At 40.1% G+C, this 26,044-nt stretch overlaps 1 long non-coding RNA gene across 1 annotated transcript in view; it reads left to right on the forward strand.

Annotated features, from left to right (window-relative positions):
* The window catches only part of LOC122555948, a 44,751-nt gene extending 21,414 nt beyond the window's left edge, over nt 1–23,337 (forward strand). Inside the window, exons 2-4 of the long non-coding RNA XR_006313400.1 lie at nt 3,240–3,344; nt 18,867–18,925; nt 23,258–23,337. This is a non-coding gene — a long non-coding RNA (uncharacterized LOC122555948). The remainder of the gene's footprint in view (nt 1–3,239; nt 3,345–18,866; nt 18,926–23,257) is intronic.
* The last annotated feature ends 2,707 nt before the right edge of the window (nt 23,338–26,044 follow it).

Consider the following 26,044-nt stretch of genomic DNA (forward strand, 5'->3'; position numbering starts at 1 on the left):
TGTGGGGAGTTCCTGGACTAGGGGGGATAGGACAGTGTCGAGGTAGGTAGAGATGAGTTCAGTTGGGGAGGAGCAAATCTCCTCCCTGACCTATCACCATCATCCCCTCCCCCACTCACCCATTGTACTCTATGCTACTTTCTCCCCACCCCCACCCTCCTCTATCTTATCTCTCCACGCTCCAGGCTCACTGCCTTTATTCCTGATGAAGGGCTTTTGCCGAAACGTCGATTTTGAAGCTCCTTGGATGCTGCCTGAACTGCTGTGCTCTTCCAGCACCACTAATCCAGAATGTAGTCATCAAGTACCTATTTACTCCAGTCTCATTTTCCAGCTCTTGACCTATAACCTTGTATGCTGTGGCGCTCCAAGTATTCATCTAAGTAACAATTAAATATTGTGATAGTTTCTACTTTTACCATTCTTTCTTTCAGTGATGTTCAGATACCCAACACACTCTGGGTGAAAAACATTATTTCTTATATCCCTTCTAAACCTTCTGCCCTTTACCTTCAATCTATGCCCTGACTATTGATCCCTCTACTAAGGGAAAATGTTTCTCCCTATCTGCCCTAACAAATTTGTCAACCTCAGTTAGGTACCCACTCACTTTCTCTACTTGAAGGAAAACAACCCCAAGCTATCTAGTCTCTCTCCACATCTGAATCACTCTAGCCCAAGCAATATCGTGGTCAATCCTCTCTGCAACCTGTCTGATGCAATCACATCCTTCCTATAAGCTTTTATTCCCATTTTCCTTGGTCTCGGGTTTAATCTGGATGTCATTTGAACAGCAGAATGTAACCAATGTTACTCATTAAAGCCAAGTAGACAACAAGAAATACTGCAAAAGCTTGACATATACAATGCTTGGAATCACGTGAACCCATGACATGGACTTGTCCGAAGATCAAATCAGAATGTTTGATCAGCCTTAACTTCTAGTCATTGATCTGTTGACTCCCTGAGGAAGCTAATTATTGCTGTGAGGCAAGGGTGTTTTTATACACTTTTCAGACAAAGCAAATGCGCATTTACAGTCTTGATGGTATCTAGTCTCCAGCAAATGATTAGTTTGACAACTGGCAAACATCACAAATGTTTCATATATTCCACATCAGTTTGATCAATTAACTCATTAAGGTTTGCTTGTGACGCCTTGGAAAGATATTTATTATTTGCTCTTATTGAAATCTGACCATCACTTACCTTGTTCACCATATTATGTCGCTCAATCAATGTTTAATATATAAACAGCACAATTCACTACAACAACAATCACTATGGCTATTTTAAAGAAAAGTTGGCTTTTCCAGAGTTATTGTGACAGTTCATTCCATTACTCGTGAGTTGCACTTGTTGTAAACAAGTAAGCACATTCCTTCAGCCCATCATGGAAACACTTTAAAAACTGTCACTTTCTAATTATTGGGTTATTACCAGGCTTTGAATGTTTTCTCCTAATTTCATTCAACTTAATTTTGTTGAACTTAATTTTGGCTAACCTAGCAAATTTTAGGGTAATATCTACATTCCTATGTAACCAGAACTGCTCACAGTACTGCAGTTGTGGCCTAACTAACATTTTACACAGTTCTATTACACCCTCCCTGTTCTTTTATTCAATGCCTCAACCACTAAAGGTAAGCATCCAAGAAGGGTAAGCCTTCTGAATTACCTAATCCACCTTCCCTGTCGCATACAAACATTTTTGGACATGCACATCAAGGTCTCTCTGAACTTCCTAAAGTCATACTATTCATCATCTATGCCTTTGCCTTGTTAGTTGTCCCAAAATACATTATCTCACACTTTTCATGCTTAAATCCCATTTGCCATTGTCCTGTCCATTTGACCAGCCCACCTATACCATTCTGTAGTCTCGGACTTTCTACCTCACATTGAATCCTATGGTTCATCACTGGACTTCAAGTCACAAAAGTAACCTTTGACCATCAATCTCTCCCTCCTGCCACTAAGCCAATTTTGAATCCAATTTGCTAATTTGTCCTTGAACTCATAAGCGCTTATCATATTAACCAGCTTCTCAAGTGAGATCTTGTCAAAAGTCAAATTTATGTTTTACTGGTTTTCCCTTCTGAGTGGATATCTGAAGGCTGCTCCACCAAGTCAAGCTGGAAATGGAATCTTAGTGAGCATGTTGACAGTCCTAGGGTTCAGGTAAGGATAACTTTTGTGGGATCAAGAAGCCTTAATGATGCTCTGAATCCAAAGAAATAATCTTAATTTTATGGACCACCAGTGAAATCCATCTATAGCAAGTATCAGTAGACTGAGCATGTGTTGGACATGTGACCTGTTCATTTGTACCTAGAAATTGTGTGGTGGTCCGAGGTACAGTAGAGGTTAGGGATTTGATACCTCAGGCCAGGGGTGCACTTGTTTTCTATTCATTTAGGCCAGATGTTTGTCTATTTTTAGCCATTGGAAGGAAGATGTCACCTTTATTAATTGAAAAATAGAGTACAAGAGCAAAGAAGTGATGTTGAATTTGTCTAAGACACTTGCTATATTTCAACTGGGATAATGTACAGTTGTTGAGATCACATTAAAGAAAGTTCAAAAGCAGTTTACAAAATAGGTTCCAGGTATAAAGACAGATTGAAGAAGTTGGGACTGTTGTCCTTGGAGAAAAGAAAGTTAAGAGGAAATTTTATGAAGGTTTTCAAACCATGAACAAGCCAGGTAGAGTCAATTGGGAGAAAATGTTCCTGCTCATAAAAATAGTAAGATCTAGAGGGCATAGATTTAAAGTAATCAGCAAAACAAAATATAAAGGGGAAGTGAGGAAAAGTGTTCTCACTTAATGAGTAGTAATGGTATGGAATGCACTTTCTGGAAGTATGGTAGAGGCATTCGAGAGGGCTTTGGATGATTATTGGATAAATGTAATGTGCAATGGTATGGGGAAGAAGCAGGAGATTGACATTTGGTAATGATGCTCATTTAATGAGCTGGTGTAGGCATGATGGACTGAATGGCCTCCTTCTTCACATAACACTTCTGTAATACTGTGCCATGCTGAGAAACCAGAGCAGATTGTAATTTGGTGAGCCATAATTTTTTGATTTGTTCATTCCATAACTACATAGTACATATGTGCTGTTCTGTTGTCATGGTTAAATATTCAATTTTTTTCCTCCAGGTAACTATTACACATGAACATGAGCAGAGAAAACTCCATGATATTTTTCACCAATTTTATTCATTTAACATAGAGATCAAGAAGGTAATCTGCTTAAGCCCCCTCTGTGCTGCCAGAGATGATCCTCACCAGAATTGGAACAACATGGTACAAGTGCCTCAGCAATTTTGAGTTGCAGGTGAGAAAAGCTACCATGGTTCCCACTTTTGATTAGTATCCAAAGGCCCCTGTTGGAAATGAAAATGTGTGGATAATATCAAACTTGACTGTGACACGAATGTGTTTAAATATCCTGCTAAAACTCATCATTAGGCACATACAAATGGTGCAATCTTTGGAAAGATGTTGGAGATACTTGGCACTTGTACAACAGTATTGCTGTGAGAAATCAATTGCTTTTGGAGGGATGAGCAGCCAGAAACTGAAGTAAAACGAGAATGTTCTGAAAATCTGCTTAACATGCGAAGGAAGAGTTGACAGGTGGTGGTGTACTGGCAAATTGTACCAAGTATTATGATATAAGTTTTAATGCCCAAGTATTACACTCCAGATTTCTGTCAATTCTTAGTTGGCCACACCACTTAACAAACACTGACTTTGTTAGTTTTTGTTGGTAAACTCTGGGTTCTCTGCAGTTAACAATTTAAAGGTTTCATTCACAGCAAAATAATAGACATCAGTGGTAATGTTGATTTAAGCTATCCCTGTTATTTCTGACAATTTGTGCATTTGAGGGAGCACAGGTTTTGAATGCTGGCAATTTTAAGCTTGGAAACACACTTCAAATTAAACATTTCATGAAATGATTTCTTTCCAAAGGAACATGATAAATGTTTGAGAAATTTTGAGGACATTTTAATTTTAAAAAGATGAACAATATAAAGAGCTGATGACATTGTGCAAGTGTTGTCAATTATTACACAAGAAATGATTTACTGTCTGAATGCTGTCTATGCTAGTGTGTCTAACCTTTTGCTGCAATGTGTTTCTGTTAAATATACTGAATTATTGAAGGATGTATTCAGATTATTCAGACACATCTGAAAGCCTTTGAAGCGACTTCTGAGAAAAAGAGAATATGAATAGTTGTCCAAAAGTACCATAAAATGTAATAGATCAGTCACATCTGAGTACACATCACACCACTGAATAGGATTTGGAAAATATATACATTGTTCACAATTATTTCCACTACTCTTTATAGTACATCAGCTTATTTACTTATATTTATAACTCATCTACTTTTCAATTTCCTTCTCATTGAATTTTATTTTTAAAGTTCCTTTTAGACATTGGTAACAAATCTGTCAACATCCACTGTCACTTTAACAAAGTTGTTAACCCTTTGAAATAGGTAGCTGTATAACTGTCGCAATAACAAACACTGGGAACAGAATGAAGTAGGGAATTAATCATTGGTATTCTACCTTAGGAACACAGATTCAAATTAAATCCAGAGATTTAAGTGTTTTTTTTCTGCCTGTGAAATACCTAAAGTGTTTCATGCTGGCAGTATCATTTGAAATGACACAAGTGCATTAGAGGGTTCTCCACTGAGCCAATACATGTTGTTTAGACAGAATGGAGGAAACCTGAATCTGGCAGCTCTATACTTTGACCTTTTCTGTATTACACATGCATGCATTTGCTATTTTTACTTCTGTGCCTGTTTTTTTCTCTTTATGTGACTTATTTGATTGAATAGACAGAAGAAATGAAAAGATAGGATCCAAGTAAAATATACTGAAATGGAAGGAAACTCTCAAGTGATTCAAACAGATTAATAGGTCAAGAGAAAATCAGATTACATAAGGCATTCCTTTTAAAATATGTTCCACAAGAGGCTTTAGCTGTGAGTGACTTGGTTATCAAGCTTGAATTGGCCTACAAAACTTATTCCAGAGAAACAACACAATAGGAAAGTTACATTATCGTAATTGTCCCTTAAAGAAAACAAATAATGTTTCACTTTGGGAGGAAAACACATTTTTGAACACTTCTGAGATGTATTGGTAAAAATGTTCACTGAGAGCAGAAATAATATATTATGCCACCAGTTGGTGGAAATTGCACAGAGCCCACATTTTGGATCTGACTCTCAAAAATGTAGCATTCCTGCAACTCTCAATCACATCTCACAGCTTATACACACTGCCAGCTATTCAAATGTGGTAAATACATTGCCCAGCATACTGATGAAATCTCTCTTTCTTAAAGCTCAAGACAGAGATAGAGGCAGTAGCACCTAAGTAGCACAACTGATATTCTCAATAGAGGCAAGGGTGCTCATCAGCTTTGAAGTTGCCATGGTGAAGACAATGATCACTAGTGGGGCTAAAGCTATTGAAGAAGGTGGTCTGGTCATCATAAATATCGCATTACCTGATTCCACAATATCCTCTGCTTGAATGCATCACCTGTTTTCTCCTGTTCCCTCGCCATAGCTCAAACGTTGTGCATTCTCTATTCAGAAACCCAAATATTGGAACTTGGCAAGGTAGTGATGCAAGAGTAAGAAGAGGTTAACAATGATGACACTTTGTTACTGACTCTGACACTCGCAACAACCAACTCAAATACAACATATCCTTTAGAGAATGACTTAGACATGACATTTGCAAACGATGAGACAGTAGGCATGAGTGATCTATCACCAGGGCAGGAATAAAGATTGACGTCATTCAAGTTCTGCTTCAGATGACTGAGATGAGACCTTGGTTCAGCAGTACACAGGAAAATCCTGATGGCTCTGCACACACAAATGCTTGCTGCTTTGGCAGGATTGGCAGAAAGCCTGTGTAACATGACGTTTCACAACACAAACTGATCATGAACATGTGCCCCTTTGCTGAGAGCTTGACTCCTCCATCTTCAAGCAATTTATCCTTCTCCATTCTGAAGAAGAGTCCAACTGGGCTTGAAATGCCAATTGTTTCTCTCTCCACAGATACTATTGGACCTGCTAAGTATTTTTTCCAATTCTTATGTCTTTATTCTTCTGTTCTACACATTCATCCCTGTCCTGCAGCAGATCAAGGAGGAGATAAACTATAGCATTTGTGACTGGGATCAGGCAATTTAAACAGAACCCAGGAATTGAGAATCAAAGCTTTTAGCATGTGATACAGTATCTGAAACTTCATTTGCTTTAAGTAACATGACAAAACACCAAGCTCTACTATTACTTCAACAGAAGCAATTAGAAATCAATCACCACCTAACCTGAAAATAGTTAATGATCCTTTGAAATAGAGATGGAGGGAGATTTCTACCGTTAAATGTGGAAGATTAAGAGAGTGATAGCTGAAGTGTTGAGTTTGTAAATTATGTTGGGAAGAAATCAGTTTTCGATCTGGTTGACGTGGTGGTTTTCCTATTCTGTTTATTTCCAGCGTACACTGTTAGCTCAAAATAACACTTGGTGCAGCCCAAACAAGTTTGGATGCTATTTTCAAGCTGTGCTGGTGTCAGAGTGAAAAATATGGTGCAAACAGATCCAGCAGTTATAGAACGAAGAATAATACAGCACAGAAATAAGGCCCTTCAGCCCTCCAAGCCTGCAACAACACATTTTGCCCTTCCATATTAAAACTGTTTTCACTTACAGGATTTGTATTCCCCTGTTCCCTTCCTATTCATGTATTCATGGATGCTGCTATTGTGTCTGCTTCCACCACCTTCTCTGGCAGCGTGTTCCAGGCACTCACCATCCTCTGTGAAAAATCTGCCTCTCATATCTCTTTCAAAGTCACCCTCACCTTCCCCACACACCCCCCTCCCCCTCACTCAAATGCACCTTGAACCTGTATCCCCTGGTTATTGATCCCTCCACTCTTTGGGAAAAAGCCTCACACTTTCCATTCTATCCATGCCATTTACAATTTTATAAACTTCTACCAGGGCATCCATCAACCTCCCATGTTCCAGTGAAAACAAACCCAGTCTATCCAACCTCTCTTCAAGATCTAAAATCCCCCAATACCAGACAACATCCCAGTAATGTTTTCTCTACTTTCTCCAAAGCATCCACATCTTTATGGTAGTGTGGTGAGCAGAACTGTATGCAATAGTACAAGTGTGGCCTAACTAAATTCTATAAAACCTGCAGTTTAACCTGCCTATCCTTATACTCAATGCCCCTTCCAAGGAAAGCATGAATATCATAGTTAAAAATCACACAACACCAGGTTATAGTCCAACAGGTTTAACCTGGTGTTGTGTGATTTTTAACCTTGTACACCCCAATCCAACACCGGCATCTCCAAATCATGAATATCATAGGCCTTTTTTACTACCTTATCAACCTGCACTGCTACCTTCAATGATCTGTGGACCTGCACACCCCAATCCCTCATATATCAATACTCCTAAAGGTTCTGTCATTCACTGTATAATTTCCACCTGTATTTCCAAAATGTATCACCTCTCATTTGTCTGGATTAAACTCCATCTGCCATTTCTCTGCCATGCCTCCAACTGATCTATATCCTGCTGTATCCTCTGACAATCCTCCTCACCATCCACAACTCCACCAATCTTTGTGTCATGCACAAACTTCGACCAATAACGTGTTCCTAAAAATCATTTATGTCGACCACGAACACAGAGGTTCCCTCACTGATCCCTGTGGAACACCACTGATTACAACTCTCCATTCCAAAAAACATCCTTCAATCACTACCCTCTGTCTCCCAAGACTGTGTGCATCTTGCCAGCTCACCCGATACCATGTGACTTCACCTTTTGTACCAGTCTGCTATGTGTGACCTCATCAAAGGCTTTACTCAAGCCTGTGTAGACAATATCAATTGTTTTTCCCTCATCGGGCATCTTCGTCACTTCCTCAAAAACTTGACAAGTTGGTGAGGCATGTTATGGCAAAGACCTTTACATTTTATTTGTAAATGGTCCTGGACTTTATTATGAATCAATTGATTCCTCTTGCTAAGGGGTGAGCTATTGCAATTTAACTAAACCTTAGCTTTCTCTTGACTATAAAATGTAAATGTGCATTTTGCAGTAAGTGCTACAGAAAATAATCCAACTAAAATCAGCAATTCTGTTGTGAGAAACATTAAAAAAAGCCTCTATATTCTTTGATTAATGTATAAATATTCCAGTGTATTGAGTTGCCAAGATTAAGTAATGTACTTCAATGGTAAATTTTAAAATTATTCTCAATTTGGCAATCCATGTCAGTTTTCTATAATTCTGGTTCAACAGGACGTCAAAGTAACCACAGCTAAGAAATATTACTAAGCTAATGCTTTCATTGGTTTGATCTCTTATGGATTAATGTCTAGTCTGAAAGCATGATGATAAGATGTGATTCTGCAATATGAACCATTAAAATTATTGTAATCCTAGCTTAACTGTCTTGGTACCCAAAACTATTTTCCTATAATACTAAGCAATTTATGATAAGGTGGGTGGTATGAATACTTGTATAGTACAAAGATTGAACATGATGCATGGGGTAGCTTTTATTCTGAACATTGTTATGCCAGTTGTAGTATGGATGGACTGGAAAATGAGACAAAAATCCATTTTGTTGAATTTCAGTCTATTTTAAGCCTTCAGCGTTTCGGGTTCCCTGGATGCTAGAATTGCTCGCCCAAATAATGGCAGCCATTTCCAACTGAAGTGGTAATGATATTGATGATGTAAATGCAGTTTGTCATGTTTACTAACACATTAACTGAGTGCCTTTTATACTTGTATAAAACAACTCGTAAACTAAGGAGAAAGTGAGGTCTGTAGATGCTGGAGATCAGAGCTGAAAATGTGTCAGAGGCCTCCAGTCTGGAATGCAAGAGATGGAGGAGATACTAAATGAGTATTTTGTATCAGTGTTTACTGTGAAGAAGGGCATGAAGGTGTAGAATGTAGGGAAATGGATGTATCCAATTTACAGAGGAGGAAGTTCAGGATGTCTTGAAATGCATAAAAGTGGATAAATCCTCAAGACCTGATCAGGTCCACCCTATAACTCTGTGGAAGCTAGGAAAGTGATTGCTGGGCCCCTTGCTGAGATATTTGTATCATCGATAGTCACATGTGAGGTGCCAGAAGACTGGAGGTTTGCAAACATGGGATACAGGGAGAACTAGCCATTTGTATACAAAACTGGTTTGAAGGTAGAAGACAGAGGGTGGTGATGGAGGGTTCTTTTCCAGACTGGAGGCCTCTGACCAGTGGAATGCCACAAGGATCGGTGCTGGGTCCACTACTTTTTGTCATTTATATAAATGATTTGGATGTGAGCTTAAGAGGTACAATTAGTAAGTTTGCAGATGACACCAAAGTTGGAGGTACAGTGGACAGCGAAGAAGGTTACCTCAGATTACAACAGGATCTGGACCAGATGGGCCAATGGGCTGAGAAGTGGCAGATTGTTTTAAAAAATTCTCAAGGTCAGGTTCGTAGGAGAGTAGTCTGACACAGAACAAACGACCAAGAGGCGAGACTGCTAGAATATGGGCATTTTATTCCCCGCAGTGTCGCACAACGGGTCTGGCTTATACTCACTCTACATGTTACAAAAACTGGGAGCCGTCAGTTCTCGTAGAGCGGTTGCCAACAACCCACGCTCGGCGGTTAAACGTAACCCCGGAGCAGACTCACCGAACTGGAGACTTTTCCAGCTGATATACTCCCTTCCAGATATAAACATTCATGTGAACAGCAGAGCAAGGCTAAAAAACACATTCCATTCTGGTTACATACAGATAAGAAGATTCACACGGGACTAAGCAACACCTCCATTCCGGTTAGATTCACACATGTATTGGGACATAATTTTTAACCGTTTCACCACATTCCACTGCTTGGAATTTTACACCACACAGATTAAGTTTAATTCTGATAAATACGAGGTGCTGCATTTTGGGAAAGCTAATCTTAGCAGGATTTATACACTTAATGGTTAGGTTCTAGGGAGTGTTGCTGAACAAAGAGACCTTGGAGTGCAGGTTCATAGCTCCCTGAAAGTGGAGTCGTAGGTAGATAGGATAGTGAAGGCGGCGTTTGGTATGCTTTCCTTTATTGGTCAGAGTATTGAGTACAGCAGTTGGGAAGTCATGTTGCGGCTGTACAGGACATTGGTTAGGCCACTGTTGGAATATTGCGTGCAATTGTGGTCTCCTTCCTATCGGAAAGATGTTGTGAAACGTGAAAGGGTTCAGAAAAGATTTACAAGAATGTTGCCAGGGTTAGAGGATTCGAGCTATAGGGAGAGGTTGAATAAGCTAGGTCTGTTTTCCCTGGAGAGTCAGAGGCTGAGGGGTGACCTTATACTGGTTGATAAAATCATGAGGGATATGGATAGGATAAAGAGACAAAGTCTTTTCCCTGGGGTCGGGGAGTCCAGAACTAGAGGGCATAGGTTTAGGGTGAGAGGGGAAAGATATAAAAGAGACCTAAGGGGCAACGTTTTCACACAGAGGATGGTACATGTATGGAATGATCTGCCAGAGGAAATGGTGGGGGCTAGTACAATAGCAACACTTAAAAGGTACCTGGATGGGTATATGAATAGGAAGGGTTTGGAGGGATATGGGCCGGTGCTGGCAAGTGGGACTAGATTAGGTTGGGATATCTGGTCAGCATGGACGAGTTAGACCGAAGGGTCTGTTTCCATGTACATCTCTATGACTCCATCTGTGAAAATTCAAGATGCCAAGAACTATTTACAGTAAAAATTAACAACTTTATTTCTCAAAGTATATCAGAGAATAATTAACTAACAATTATTTATAATTCCTTCCTCTAACCTATCTTTTACTTTCCCCTCTGCAATACTGGTCCAATAAAAATAAGATTTACAAAATAAAACTTCTTATCTCAAAGCCAGGCAGCTTTCAGTTCTTTTCTGTATTCCTATCTTCTTGGGGATTCTGCTTCACAGGTTACTGATCGACAAAGCTACCTTTAAGCGAGCTATTTTTTGGGCTGTCTTTACATGCCACTGGCTTGGCCGTTCTCCTCTCAACTGTTCAATTTTCCTTATATCCCCAAAGCATCAAATTGTGTTATTGGCTTTTCAAATTGTCAGTATACTAAATTCAAACTGGATTGGAGTTTGGTATTTTTTTGTGGTGTAATTTAAACTGATTGGCCTCACTCAAACCTGTTTTTGTCTCCAGGCAACCAGCTACCCTAACTTCTGGACCAAAAGGTTACACTATCTCCTTTTTTTCAGAACACTTAGTGCTGTCAGCTAATTCTGTTGCTTTTAATTCTCTTAAAGGTACAGTACACCCACATCTTTATAACCACATCATATCATAATAGTTCAGAGACTCAGCAGCTTCATAACCTGTGATGGGTGTTGCTGTGGTAGATCTGGTAGTACCATTCAAGAGGTACATAATGGAATTAAAAGGCAGATGGAGTAAGCAGGTAGATCTCTTCAGAGTGCTATTGGTCCATAGGGATGGTATACCCTGAACATAGCCTTTTCCTTGGGATAGGAGCTTCTAGCTCAAATGTCTGCCCCAGATGGCTGCGTCTGGGAAGCTGGAGATCCAATCTGTTAGTGGCAAAATGTTCACTGTGCAGGTATAGTAATTAGGACAAGGTTAGTCAGATGGACCTCACTGAGTATGAATTCCCTGAATGGCCCAGGTTAACAACTACCATCAGGGAGTCCTGGCTGACAGATACATACAGGAGTCTCAGTCTACTCACTCTTGGGACTGGCTCTGAGCTAGCTGGTCAGAGTCCATGTACTGTGCATGTGTTGATAAAGGTTGACTTGGGGATAGGATACTGGCCTGTTGTGCAGTTATTTTAGTATCTAGAAATCACCTCTGATAGATACTTTGTCTAGTTCAATTACTTACCTGCCTCCATTCAGTTGGCAGCTGAAGCACATTCAGTCCTGCAAATGGGAAAGCACATATAGGGCCCTCTCTTGTGGCACAGTAGTAGTTTTCCTACCCCTGGACTGAAAGATCTGGATTCAAGTCCCACTTGCTGCAGTGTAATAACATCTCTGAATAGGTTGATTAGGAAAAAATAGGTTAATTTTTAAAAATTGGGAAATTACATGTGGTGGGAATGTAACACACTGTTATCCCAAAGCAGCTCCTTGATCTTTTCCCAGCATACCCCACCCCCCCACCCAATAAATCAAGATGGAGGAAAAATCTGCCCAAAGACTGACACTGCTCATTTTTGGCTGTCAGTTTCATTGAGTATTGTGGATGGTTTTTCCTAGCAAGGTTTAACAAAGTGTCTTGCTAAGTCATAACAAACTCAGCTCATGAACCACCAACCTTGATCCTACGGTGCTCCCCTTGTCCAACTGTAGCACCATCTTATCATTTCTGGGAAGAACTCTTCATCCATTCGATATTTGCTGAATAACCAGCATCCTGGCATCATGCCATATTTAAAAGGTTGCTGTGCACCAGACAGGCACTCACAATCAAAACCTGCCTTGAACAGCGACCTATTCAGTTGGAAGATGTCAGAGACTGGGAACGTGGTGCTGTAATTCTCCGACAGGGACCTAGAGGTCCTGGTGAATGATGTGGAACAGAGGAATTGTGTCCTCTTCCCAGAAGACCAGTGGACAGGTGGTAATGGCCCTCCTAGCCTAGAGGCTGCAGGCATATAGCTATGCTATGTGAACCCCCACAGCTGCCTTTAGGGTTGTTATTGTCCCCATGAATAGGTTGATGACTATTTCTCCTTTCTCTAAGGTCTGATGAGGCACTTATCCCATCCACTTCAGGTGTAGTCACAACTGTTTTCTTCTCCATTGCATAGTCTTGATTTCCCACATGAGGGCAGGCCACAGTGAGTGCTGTTTGGCCAGTAGTCTCTGGCCTCCACCTCCTAATGTTGGTGAGACATCCAACACCCAGGTCCGTTCCCATGAACTGTATAGATGTTGCACCTCCCCAAGTTTCCTCCCAAACTGTCTACATGAGCCTGCACCTGCCAATGATTACCATCCAGCCCCTGGCATATGAGGTGGTCATACACATATGAAGCCAAGGCACTCCTGATCAGGGTCAAACTCCCCTCCTACCCTTATCTCATTCCGACCCATATTCACTCTATCCCTCCCTTACAAATACATGTTTCCAGCCCCCTCCTTCCCCTCCCACCCACACCCCTTCACAACTGTCATTCGTCTAGCCCTGGTGTCCAAGATACTTGATGAAACTGACACTATTGTCATCTCTCTACCCCCCAGTCTGCAGCCCCAGATCTTGTTAAAAGGGTGTGAGCCTCCTTCCTCCAGCAGTGCACCCCAACCCCACCTACTCCATTTGGATTGGTCACTATGGATCCGCAGGAATATGATCCACTTCCTGGATTGCCACTTACTCCCTGCCATGAACATCTTTCTATGGCCTCTCCCCTTTGAAATAACTTTTCAGGGCCAGCATCCCAACATCATTCACCGTTTATTTGCAAATGTATAGCTTTTGACAAGAGCACAACGTCAGGTACGTAGGGTTCAATATCCCTGACATTCACCCATTTTATTCATCAGCAGGGCTCCTTGAGTTGGGCTGTTAATCTGGTGCAATCAGCGAACTCATATCCAATGAAGTCCAGATGCTGACCTCATTACAATCACTCCAACCTGAACTTGTATAGAAGGCTGCTCCTTACCTATAGTCCAGGGACACCCTGACTGATGGCTCCCTCCAGGACTTTGGTGAGGACTACTGCTGTAAGACTTTCACACATGGATCCTTACTTGCTACACATGCATGCATTTGTTGAATGAGTTGCTGGCTCTTGGTGTAACTATGAGATTGACATTGCACATTGCCATACAGCAAGATGTCCCATCCCCTTGATTGAGGACTGCTGAGCCTGGTTGTGTGACTGCGCTAATTGGTATGACAAAGCAAGGTATGACATGGATGGTGCAAGCATACAGGTAGGCACAAAGTGAGTGAGTGCTAAAAGAGCAAATGAGCAGACCTGAGATACACAAAAGTAAAACAAAGAACTGCAAATCTGTAACAAAAGCAGAAATTGCTGGAGAAACTCAACAGGTCTGGCAGCTTCTGTGCAGAGAAAACAGAGTTAATGTTTCAGATGCAGTGACTCTCCTTCAGAACAGGAGCCATAAGATACAGCCTGATTTTAACCCGTGAGCTGCATCCCATGTGCATCCCTGCAGCCTTTCCATGTTAGCTGTCAGTGCACCCTGCAATGCAAGTCTCTGCTACATTGCATCCCACAAGTGGAGAGATACCATGAGGATCCTGAGGGCTTGGCAAATATTGGATGTCAATGTCTGTGGATGGTTGGTACATGTGGCTGGGTCCATGGATTATGTCCTAAAATGTTTTTAGTGCTGAGCAACGTGTAGACTCTTCATAGAAGGCTGAGAGTTGAGGTCACCAGGTATCCACTTTGACTTCTGTGTTGATAATTTTTAGTGTCTAGTTTACTCAATGTTTGAGGTAGGACGCTGCATATTAAACAGTGAGATATGTAGTTGATAACATGATTAACAAGCAATAATCCCCCAAATCACTGTGCAAATCTCACCTTTTATGCACTTGCATAAAAGATGCAGTGAATTGCTCCCAGTGTTGAGATAGGCCTCACTGCACCTCACATATAATTTTGCCACAAAGTCTATTGTAACCCCAAGTCATTCAGGACCCTGTCCCAAGAATCTGTCCCAACATTTTAGTCAATGATCTTTCATAAACTGTAAGTGATAAACAATTTTGCAGGGAAAAGTGTTGATAGGAGTACAGATGAAGGAGAGAAAGGACAATGGAGAAGGCCTCCAATTATGTGGACATCCGGGAAGATTGATTAACAAAGAAATCAATGGAGCAATGCAAAAGTGTTATTTGAGATCTAAAACAAAGAAACAAAAGATAGATCCAGATGATTGCAGAAAAATTGCAAAAAAGAATGTAATTATGGGACCGCTAACAGAGCAGAAAGCTCCAGTGCTTGCGAGTGTGGCAGAGGAAGATGAGTAGATCTTGTTGTACTGGTTTATGCTGTCATATTGTAAGTTTTCTACTTTAAAAAGAGACAGAACTATAGAGTAATAACCTGATGCCCATCTTAAATCTTACTGAGAACATAAGACAAAGTAGTATAGCGTTTTAGTGTTTCTGTACTTCATTGCTGATATTGGAATTTTTTATTGTAAAATAAAGCATTTGGGAGCTAATTATGTTTACGTGATGCATTTTCAAGCAAAGGGAATTTGTATAGGTTCAAAAATAATTGCAGCCTGCAGACAGGGAGTTGTGTATTAAACCAAAGATTTTTAGGGCTTGCAGTTTTCTTCAAGCTGAACAATGGGGCTTGTTTGTCTCATCTCAAGCCTGTTGAATCAGGAGGTCCTGATTGATTTTCAGAAAAAAGTCAGAAGAACTGTGAGTCCTTTGAATAAGAACACAGAAAGACAAATGACAAATGGGCAGTCAGACAGCCAGCAGGAGAGGAAGTTACATTTGGGCGTGCTTCAATATCTGAAAGAGTCTCGAATAGTGCTGAACATTGTGCAACCATTAGCAAACATCCATGTCGCTGACCTTATAACAAAGGGAAGGTCATTATGAAGCAGATGAAGATGGCTCTGTCTAGAATACCACATTGAAGAACTTCTGTAGTAATGTGTTGTGGCTGAGCCACACAATATTCTGTTGTAAAAACCAAAAGAACTGCAGATGCTGTCAATCAGAAACAAACACTGAAATTGCTGAAAAAGCTCAGCAGGTTTGGCAGTTCTGAGGAAGGGTCACCAAACCCGAAATGTTAAGTCTGATTATTCTTCACATCTGTTGTTATGGTATAAATCCATCCAGTGGAGAGTTTTTTCCCCTCGATTCTCATTGACTCCAGTTTTTCCAAGACTCCTTGATTCCACACTTGGGCCATGAAATTTCAGGTTGTGGTGAATACAATTTTGCTGCTGCTGATGGCCCACAGTGCCATATGATTGCTCCGGCCTGTGTTGCTGGATCTGTTCAAAATCTAACCCATACATTATGATGCTAGCATGATTGAAAGTATCCTTAATCTGAAGGTTGGGTTTTGTCTCCATAAGGACTGTGCAGCAGTCACTCCTACCAATAGTGTAATGGACCAAAACATCTGCTGCTGTAGATTAGTGAGGACAGGGTCAGGTATGGTCTTCCCTCCAATTGATTTGCTCATCACCTCCTCTAGGCCCGGCCTAGCAGCTTTGTCCTTTGGAACTCAACCAGCTCAGTTAATAGTGATACAACTGAGCCACCTTTGGTGATTAACATTGAATGTACCCTGAGTACATTCTGTGCATCCTCAAACCTGGAGTTCAACATAGAGAAATCTTTGGCTGAAAGAGGTTGGAAGGTGGTATTCAGCAGGAGGCTACATTGCTCATGTTTGATCTGATGTTATGAGACCTCAAACTCCAAACTGTGTGTGGAGGACTCCCAGAACAACTTTCTCTGTCTGTATACCATGGTGCTGACATCGCCAGTGATCATGTCCCATGCTACTGAAACATACCCAAAAATGGTTATAGTAGTGTCTGGAACATTGCCTGTCTGTGAGGAATGATTCTTTGAAAATTACTACATCTTGTTTAATCTGTGGGATAGCTGTCCTAAGTTTGGCGCAAGTCCTCAGATATTATTAACAAGGGCTTTGCATATTTGACAGGGCTATAAGTATTGTTGTTGTTTCCAGTCTCTTGGTCCATGCAGTTTCATTTCTTTAATCAGACTTGATAGTGGTTCAATAGAACAGAGTGACTTGCCAGGTCATTTCAGAGTCACCCACATTGCTGTGGATATGGAGTCATATATAGGTTAAACCCAGGTAAGAATGGCAGATTTTTACAACATTCAGGAATGGTTTCATGGTCACACCCTAAACTTTATTTTAACTCCAGGTTTATTAATTGAATTCAAATTTCATCATTGCCTCAGTGAAATTCCAACCCGTGGATCTCAAAATTATTAGTCTAAGAACAATGTCACAGTGCCACTACCAACAAAACTGCATTTGGGTTTTGAGTGAAAGTTTCTAAACATATTTCAAGTCATTTAGATGTAACTATTATTGTGCACAGGTTAGGCTGGTAAAAATGATGTTTGTCATGACAGGAAGGTCCAGTTCACTCCTATCTATTAACTTCTTGGGTAATGCAGAATGGAAAATGAACTATGAGTAACTGACTTCAAGTGTAAAGAAAAATATAAGCTAATTGATTTAAACTCAAGTCGATGCTATGAAAATCCCTAGGGCTAAAGAAATTGTAAGTTTTTTTTATGGTTCTAAATTTTCTAGCAAATCCTGAGATAGGAGGGGAATGGGGTTTGGGGTAAAATCTGTGACAATGTAACTTCCACCCATGATGTTAGGATGTTCCTGATCCCATCTAAGACCTCAGGGTTTGGTCAATAAAATATTTTTGCAGGATTCTGCACCATTCTTACCATAATTCAGAAAATCGCCTTAACAGTGAGCTAGGAATGTAACTGTTACCTTTCAAAACTTTATGATGAAAGGCAAAAATAACAAAATCCTTTTTCAGCCTTAGTAATGTAGCAGATCATCAGCCAAAAAATATCATTATTGCTGATTGGGCCATAAACTTCCCCCATAAAACTAGTAACGTGGGATAGCAGAGATTCACATGCATCCCTCGTGTCAAAGTGAAATGTGTCATACAATATATATCCCTCCTTTTGTAGTTATATACTCATTTGTGAGTGGAACTAAGCCTATTATTAGAATAACTGGAACTTTTATGGTGAGACTAATTTAGGGAAAGCACCTTTTATAGATCTATATTCCTTTCTGAATTCTGGATTTGTTCTGCCACTGCATGAGAGAACCATCCCCCTTAGTCTTAGGGTTGAGGAGTCCAAGTGCAGAGTTGCATAACTAGCTCAAGAGAGAAAAACAGGAGAAAACATAATTTTATAAAGTCCTCTTCTGAGAGGGACATTGTCATCCAAAGCAGAAATGAACATTATTTTAAATTGTAGTTTTTTCAATTATTTGTTTATTTCTTTTTTCTGTATAAATTATGACCATTAATGTTAAAACTATTCATAACCTAGAAAAGGAAACTCATTGAGAAGTTATAGTCCAAGATTTTAAGATTAATCAACAGAAAATCATGGTTGGTGGTGAGCAAATTGCCAATGTATGATTTCATTGCTTATGGGAAGAGCCACTTTGTAAAAGTTAATTTCGAGATAAAGTAGAGAAGAAGATAGTTCTGGTCAATCTACAGGAGATGTTTGACAAAGGAAAATAAACATTTTGTTTTACCTGTAGCTGATTTTTATAAAAAAACCTTCTGGAGTCTTGAGAGAAACTAAGCTTGAAAGCCCAGGTTATCTTTTCCTATTTCATTTTAAAAATATTTATCTCATGTTCACAATTCATATACTAGACCAGACAAATGAACCATAAATTGAGTCTTTATATAGTGGATCCAGCTATTGTGTGAACATGGTATTACATTGCAGGACCTTTTTATTCCTTTTTTTAATAATCAACTTTGTGAAATTTTGCATATTATAGTTGCAGAACATTAACATGATCAGAATTATAGCGTATTTAAATAACCCAGTGTTCTTCCCAACCATTTTACAATGAATTTTCTTATGAAGAAAGTTCATGTCTGAATTTTAACTGATCATATTCTAATATATTCATTGGAAATTTATTCAATTTGCTTATCTTTTCGTAGGTGCCATTTTGTTGGTGACCAGATCCAAAATGCAAAATAATTTCAACTGTGCTAGGAAGGTAGGATTGGAATTTTTGAGTAAACATTTATCATAAATTTCATTGACAAAGTATTTGTTTCTTTTAAATAGTTATTGTAATTGTGTAAATATGTTGAAGATTTAAGAACCATCATTAACAAATCTTTTCTTTGTCAATGCTAAATGAGTATTACTGCAGATATTCAAAGCCATCTGGTTCACAGAATGATTGTTATGGTTGGCACAGTGAAAGGGGGAAAATCATTTTGGCAATGTTAGAAATTATGTGGAGTTGCAGGAATAATTTTAGATTTATCATTTTGATGACATAATCGTGAATGTTTTGCATGAGGTGGACTCATTCTTGGCAAGTCCTCTATAACCAGCTTCATACACATTAGACTAAAGGCTGCTCCCTCTTTACTTTTTTCTCGAAATATGTTGTTGCTCCTGTATTGCTCAAGATAACCCCACATCAGGACCAATTTAATTGATAAGAGCAGCAATAACATGACAAAATTCAAAGTGGCACAAATACCTGTGCAACACAGTATGTCCTTTCTGGTTGTTGGAAATGAGTCAGAATCTGTAAAGGTTGTTACTGATGTAGCCTTTACATCCATAAAGCAAAGATTCTGTCAGAGTCAAACTAAGGAACCCTCATAATCTTTACAGAATATATGCAATACAGTCTTTGATTTAACATCCTGTTTTTGAACTGGAATGTTATTTTAAAATAGAAAAATATTTCAGGGAGATGACATTTTATATATCTTCCAGAAGTTTATGTGGAGGTATTGTTACATTTGGCTATCATTATCTTGTAACTAAACACCCACAAGTGACTGAACAATGCAAAGATTTTGTGCTGTATGCTTGATGTATATGGAATGTGACACAAAAAAATCGAGGTTGGCTGGCAGAATATTTTTAACATTCAGTGGCTTATTCTTTCAAGTTTTCTAAATGTTAAAGGTTCATTACACCAGTTTTAATGTGTATTTCTGGTCCATGTTGCAAAAGGTTTCTTTATCTAATTAAAAATGAATACAAATAAATTACTCCCAACTATGAAATTACTTTTATAGCAACCTTCAAGTTAAATGAGTAATTATAAGTTTCCCTGTACTTTGATAAGTCTGCCTGTTAATTACACAAATAATTCCTGATGTTAGCTAATACTCTAGTAAAGTAGGCATAGTCTCGGAATATTTCATAAAATACTCTATATAGTTTGTGTAAGCATACTTAAATATGGTAAGCAATTCACTCATGGTGGAAACCAACATGAAGAAATGCAGCATTGACATCAAGTCCTGAGACTGAACCAGATGAAGGCAGAGTGTATGAGAGGGATTCCATCTAACAATATAAAGATGAATAGGAAAAGTGAGAACAGGAAGAAGAACAAGCCAAGATTTAAATTAAGAATAAGTTACCAGATGTCTCAGATTACAACAATTTTCCTATATGTTGTAAACCCTGTAGCTCCTGAATTATCCTCATCAATCATCCTTAGACTCATGGAAGACCATTATTCTCACTTGAGGCAAGGGTAATAATGGCAATCTGAAATTGGGAACAAAACTATATGTAAAATAAATGTTTAGTTCAGTAGTTTCACCAATTAGTTTCAGAGTGTAGACTAAAGCAAAGTCTTAAAGTTAGCACAGACAATACTGAACATGTTGGAAATACTCAGCAAGTTTACTAGCAATGAGAAAGGGCCACTTGATGAAAGGATGTTGACTTTTAATGCTAACTCTGTTTCTCTCAAAGAAAAAAGCTGCAAAATCTTCTGAGCATCTCCAGCCTTTTCTGTTTTCTTTCTAGCGTTTGTGGTATTTTGCTTTTCTAAAAGTATGCTTGATGTGAACAATAAGAATGGCAAAATTTGGGGAACTTCAATGACGAGAAATTGTAAGTTTGGTCAAAAAGAACGGGAAGGTTACGAAAGGGTTACGAAACTGAAGTCAAACAGAGCCAGTGAAGAATAGAATAGAAAGAAAATAGGAAAGAACTTAAACAAGGAGCTAGGAGACCTTAAAGGAAGTATCCTTGGCAAGCAGGATTAAAGAAAATTCTAAAGTGTTTTAGACATATATAAGGAACAGGAATGAAGCTAGGGAAAGGATAGGTTGGCTTAAGTTCAAAAGAGAGAATTTATGTGTGGAGCCAATGAAAGTGGGTGAGGTCATTGGCACATGACACAAAGATTAGGGGAGCTGCAAATAATGAGGAAGATTGCCAAAGGATACAGCAGTATATGCATAGATTGGAGACATGGATGGAGAATAATCTGGACAAATGGGAGATGATGTTTTTTGGAAGATTTAATGCAAGAAGAAGGTATACACTAAATGACAGAACCCTTAGAAACCTTAACATACAGAAGGATCGTGACATAGATGTGCATAGTTCCCTGAAAGTGGCAACACAAAGTTGGTAAAGTAATCAAGGAGGTATATGACATGTTTTCCTTCATCGGTTGAGGAAGTGTGTTTAAAAATTGGCAAGTCATGTTGCAACTGTATAGAACTTTAGTTAGGCCACATTTGGAATATTGTGAACAGTTCTGGTCACCACGCTACCAGATGGATGTGAAGGCTTTGGAGAGGGTACAGAAATGGTTCATCAGAATGTTATAGAGTCATAGAGATGTACAGCATGGAAACATACCCTTCGGTCCAACCGGTCCATGCCGACCAGATATCCCAACCCAATCTAGTCCCACCTGCCAGCACCCGGCCCACATCCCTCCAAACCCTTCCTATTCATATACCCAGCCAAATGCCTCTTAAATGTTGCAATTGTACCAGCCTCCACCACATCCTCTGGCAGCTCATTCCATACACGTACCACCCTCTGCATGAAAAAGTTGCCCCNAAAACAGCCCCAGCCTGTTCAGCCTCTCCCTGTAGCTCAGATCCTCCAACCCTGGCAACATCCTTGTAAATCTTTTCTGAACCCTTTCAAGTTTCACAACATCTTTCCGATGGGAAGGAGACCAGAATTGCATGCAATATTCCAACAGTGGCCTAACCAATGTCCTGTACCGCCGCAACATGACTTCCCAACTTCTGTACTCAATGCTCTGACCAATAAAGGAAAGCATACTAAACGCCGCCTTCACTATCCTATCTACCTGCGACTCCACTTTCAAGGAACTATGAACCTGCACTCCAAGGTCTCTTTGTTCAGCAACACTCCCTAGGACCTAACCATTCAGTGTATAAGTCCTGCTAAGATTAGCTTTCCCAAAATGCAGCATCTCGCATTCATATGAATTAAACTCCATCTGCCACTTCTCAGCCCATTGGCCCATCTGGTCCAGATCCTGTTGTAATCTGAGGTAACCTCCTTCGCTGTCCACTATACCTCCAACTTTGGTGTCATCTACGAACTTACTAACTGTACCTCTTATGCTCGCACCCAAATCATTTATGTAAATGACAAAATGTAGAGGGCCCAGCACCGATCCTTGTGGCATTCCACTGGTTACAGGCCTCCAGTCTGAAAAACAACCCTCCACCACCCTCTCTGTCTTCTACCTTTGAGCCAGTTCTGTATCCAAATGGCTAGTTCTCCCTGTATTCCATGAGATCTAACCTTGCTAATCAGTCTCCCATGCGGAACCTTGTCGAACGCCTTACTGAAGTCCATATAGATCACATCTACTGCTCTGCCCTCCTCAGTCTTCTTCAAAAACCTCAATCATGATTTCCCGCACACAAAGCCATGTTGACTATCCATAACCAGTCCTTGCCTTTCCAAATACATGTACATCCTGTCCTTCAGGATTCCCTCCAACAACCTGCCCACCACCAAGGTCAGGCTCACTGGTCTATCGTTCCCTGGCTTGTCTTTACTGCCCTTCTTGAACAGTGGCACCACATTTGCCAACCTCCAGTCTTCCGGCACCTCACCTGTGATTATCGATGATACAAGTATCTCAGCAAGAGGCCCAGCAATCACTACTCATAGCTTCCCACTGTTGACTGGTTTGAACAGTATTAACTATGATGAGAGATTGGACAAACTTGGTTTGTTTTCACTTGAACTTCAGAGGTTGAAGGGCAACCTTACAGAATTTTACAAGATCATAAGATGCTGACTGGTGCTGTCAGACCTCTGCAGTGTCGTACAAGACCTGTTCCATGGTAGCTACCCATTACCAATGGCAGAGGAAGTGACACCACATTCGTACTTTTGCTTTAGACATTATTAGTAACATGTTTAAGATCTCCTAGTTGGCTACACGTACATATATGAGACAGATCAGTAGTTTGTCATTTATGGAAACTGTAGCTACAATAATGCTTGTCACCAATAGCATACGTTCAGGTTTTCCTCCATTTCTTGTCTCCCACAGGGCTAGGATGACGAACAAAGCAGAAGGCAACTTATAGATCAGCCAGAACAAGTCATAAACAGCAAAAAAGAACTATTACATCAAGGTACAGCTGATGTACACACACAAGAAAAGGTTTATGTCAGTGTGAGTCAGATTTCTATTGAGTTATCATGATGCTTCACCAATATCGTTAGACCTGCAAACAGACTTAGCTGATGACATGTGAGGAACCCGACAAATGAATGTCAAGTGTGATACAATCAAATGACAACAAAGTATATAATTTAACATCTGCGTTTATTCCTGATGAAGGGCTTTTGCCCGAAACGTCGATTTTGCCTGTCCTCGGATGCTGCCTGAATTGCTGTGCTCTTCCAGCACCACTGATCCAGAATCTGGTTTCCAGCATCTGCAGTCATTGTTTTTACCTATATAATTTAACAGATGATCAATACACTCGATAAATTTCAGGTGCCTGATAATGTGGAAAATTGTCCAGGTGTGTCCTGTGAACAAAAAGCAGGACAAATACAACCTGGCCAATTACCACCCTATCAGAGTACTCTTGATCATCATTTGACCAAGTGTGGCATCAAGGAGCCTTAGCAAAACTGGAGATAATGGGAATTGGAGGGAAAAGCTCATTGCAAGTGTATCGTACCAGGCATCAAACAAGATGGTTACATTTGTTGGGGTTAATCATTTTAGCCTGAAAACTTCCCTATAAAAAATTCTTCAGGTGGTGTCCTACATCTAACCTTCTTTAGTTGCTTCATCAATGACTGTGTCTCTCTCTATCATAATGTCAGAAACGGGGATATTCACTGATGATTTCACAAGGTTCAACACTATTCACAGCACCTCAGATGCTGAAGCAGTCTGAGTCCAAATGCAGCAAGACCTGGACAACATCCAGCCTTAGGCTAATATGTGGTAAATAACATAAGCGCCACACAAGTGCCTGGCAGTGACCTTCCCAAACAAGAGAGATTCTAACCATCACTCCCTGACACTCTATGGCATTGGCATCTCTGAATTATCTGCTTTCAACATCCTAAGGGTTACTATTGACTAGAAACTGATCTGCATTGTAGATGAATACAGTCGCTACAAGAGCTGGTGAAAGCTTAGGAATAGTGCAGCCAAAGATCTCATCTCCTGTCTCTGCAGTGCCTATCCACCATGTCCAAGGCAGAAATCAAGAGTATGATGAAGTATTCCCCACTTGCTTGGATGTGTGTGGCTCCAACAACACTCTGTAAGCTTGACACATTCCAGGACAAAGCCTCCTGCTTGACAGGTACCCTAACCACCAACTTCAACTTTTACTTCCTTTACCACCGACGCACAGTGACAGTAGTTTGTGCCATCCACAAACATTGTAATAGCTCACCAAAGCTCTTCCTACTGCACCTTACAAACCTATAACATCTACCATGTAGAAAGACAAGAGCAGCAGATATCTGGCAACATCACAAGCTGCAAATTCCCCTGCAAGCTGCACAACATCACAACTGGAACCTATAATGATGTTCCTTCCTATCCCTGGGTCAAAATCGCAGAGCTGCTTTTCTATCAGCACTGTGGGTGATAGCTTACCACCAACATTTTAGGGCATTTAGGAATGGGTAATTAATGCTAGCCTGGCCAGCAACACCACATTTCATGGATAAATATAAAAGAAAACACATGATGGCTCCGGTGAAGGAAGAACATGTTTGTATTGGCATGTTAAGAATGTTGCAACTGAGCACTATGATCAAGGCAACACAACTGACACTGCCATGTGGATATTTACTTCAATTTCCAGATCGTTGGACATCTTAATGTCTCTATCTTTGATGGTCAGAACATCCATATGCTACTGATTTCCAGCATTTACTCCTCAGCAGCTGGCAACTGTAATGTTTGTAGAGGATCATCTCTGATCAGAGGGTTTGAGCTACAGGGAGAGGATGAATAGGTAGGGGCCATTTTCCCTGTAGTGACGGAGCCTTAGAGGTTTATAAAATCATGTGGGGCATGGATAGGGTGAATAGCCAAGGGGATGGTGGGGGGGGATCCAAAACTAGACAGTGAAGGTTTAAGGTGAGAGGGAAAAGACTAAAAATGGACCTAAGGGGCAACGTTTTCATACGGGGTGGTCCTTGTATGGAATGACCTACCAGAGGAAGTGGTGGAGGTGGGTACAATTACAACATTTGAAAAGCATCTGGATAGATATGTGAATAGGATAGGCTTGGAGGAATGTGGACCAGGTGCTGGTAAAGGTTACTAGATTAATTTAGGATATCTGGTCGGTATGGACAAGTTGAACCGAAGAGTCTGCTTCTGAGCTGTACATCTCTGCAATGTTATGGCTCATCCCATTATTCTATGCCCAACTGTCCTGCAAGAAACCTGAGTACCTATAATGACATGTGTTCACACAATTGATGCAAAATATTTAGTGAGGGTGATATCTGGGAGTGAGATGAAGTTTTTTAAGGCCCAAAGTGAGAAGCAGTGTTAGAAAAATAAGGGTATGAGATCATGCACAGAAAAGAAAGAATTCTGTCAGAGTTGTGAGATGGAGCAGGGATGGCAAAGCAGAGGAAGGGTATTGCATAGAATGATGTGCACAATCAACGTAGATAAATTTAAAGCTCTATTTACCTTTCTTGATCTGCTAGATTGTTAATGCATCAACTGTATTGAAACCAGGAGCAAGCACAATCCTCCAGTTAATGAAACAAAAAAGAGAATGCTGGAGAAAAATAACAGCTCTGGCAGGATCTGTGGAGAGAAAACAATTAAGGTTTTGCA

The sequence above is a fragment of the Chiloscyllium plagiosum genome, chromosome 13 (assembly GCF_004010195.1).
Source record: "Chiloscyllium plagiosum isolate BGI_BamShark_2017 chromosome 13, ASM401019v2, whole genome shotgun sequence".
NCBI lineage: Eukaryota > Metazoa > Chordata > Chondrichthyes > Orectolobiformes > Hemiscylliidae > Chiloscyllium > Chiloscyllium plagiosum.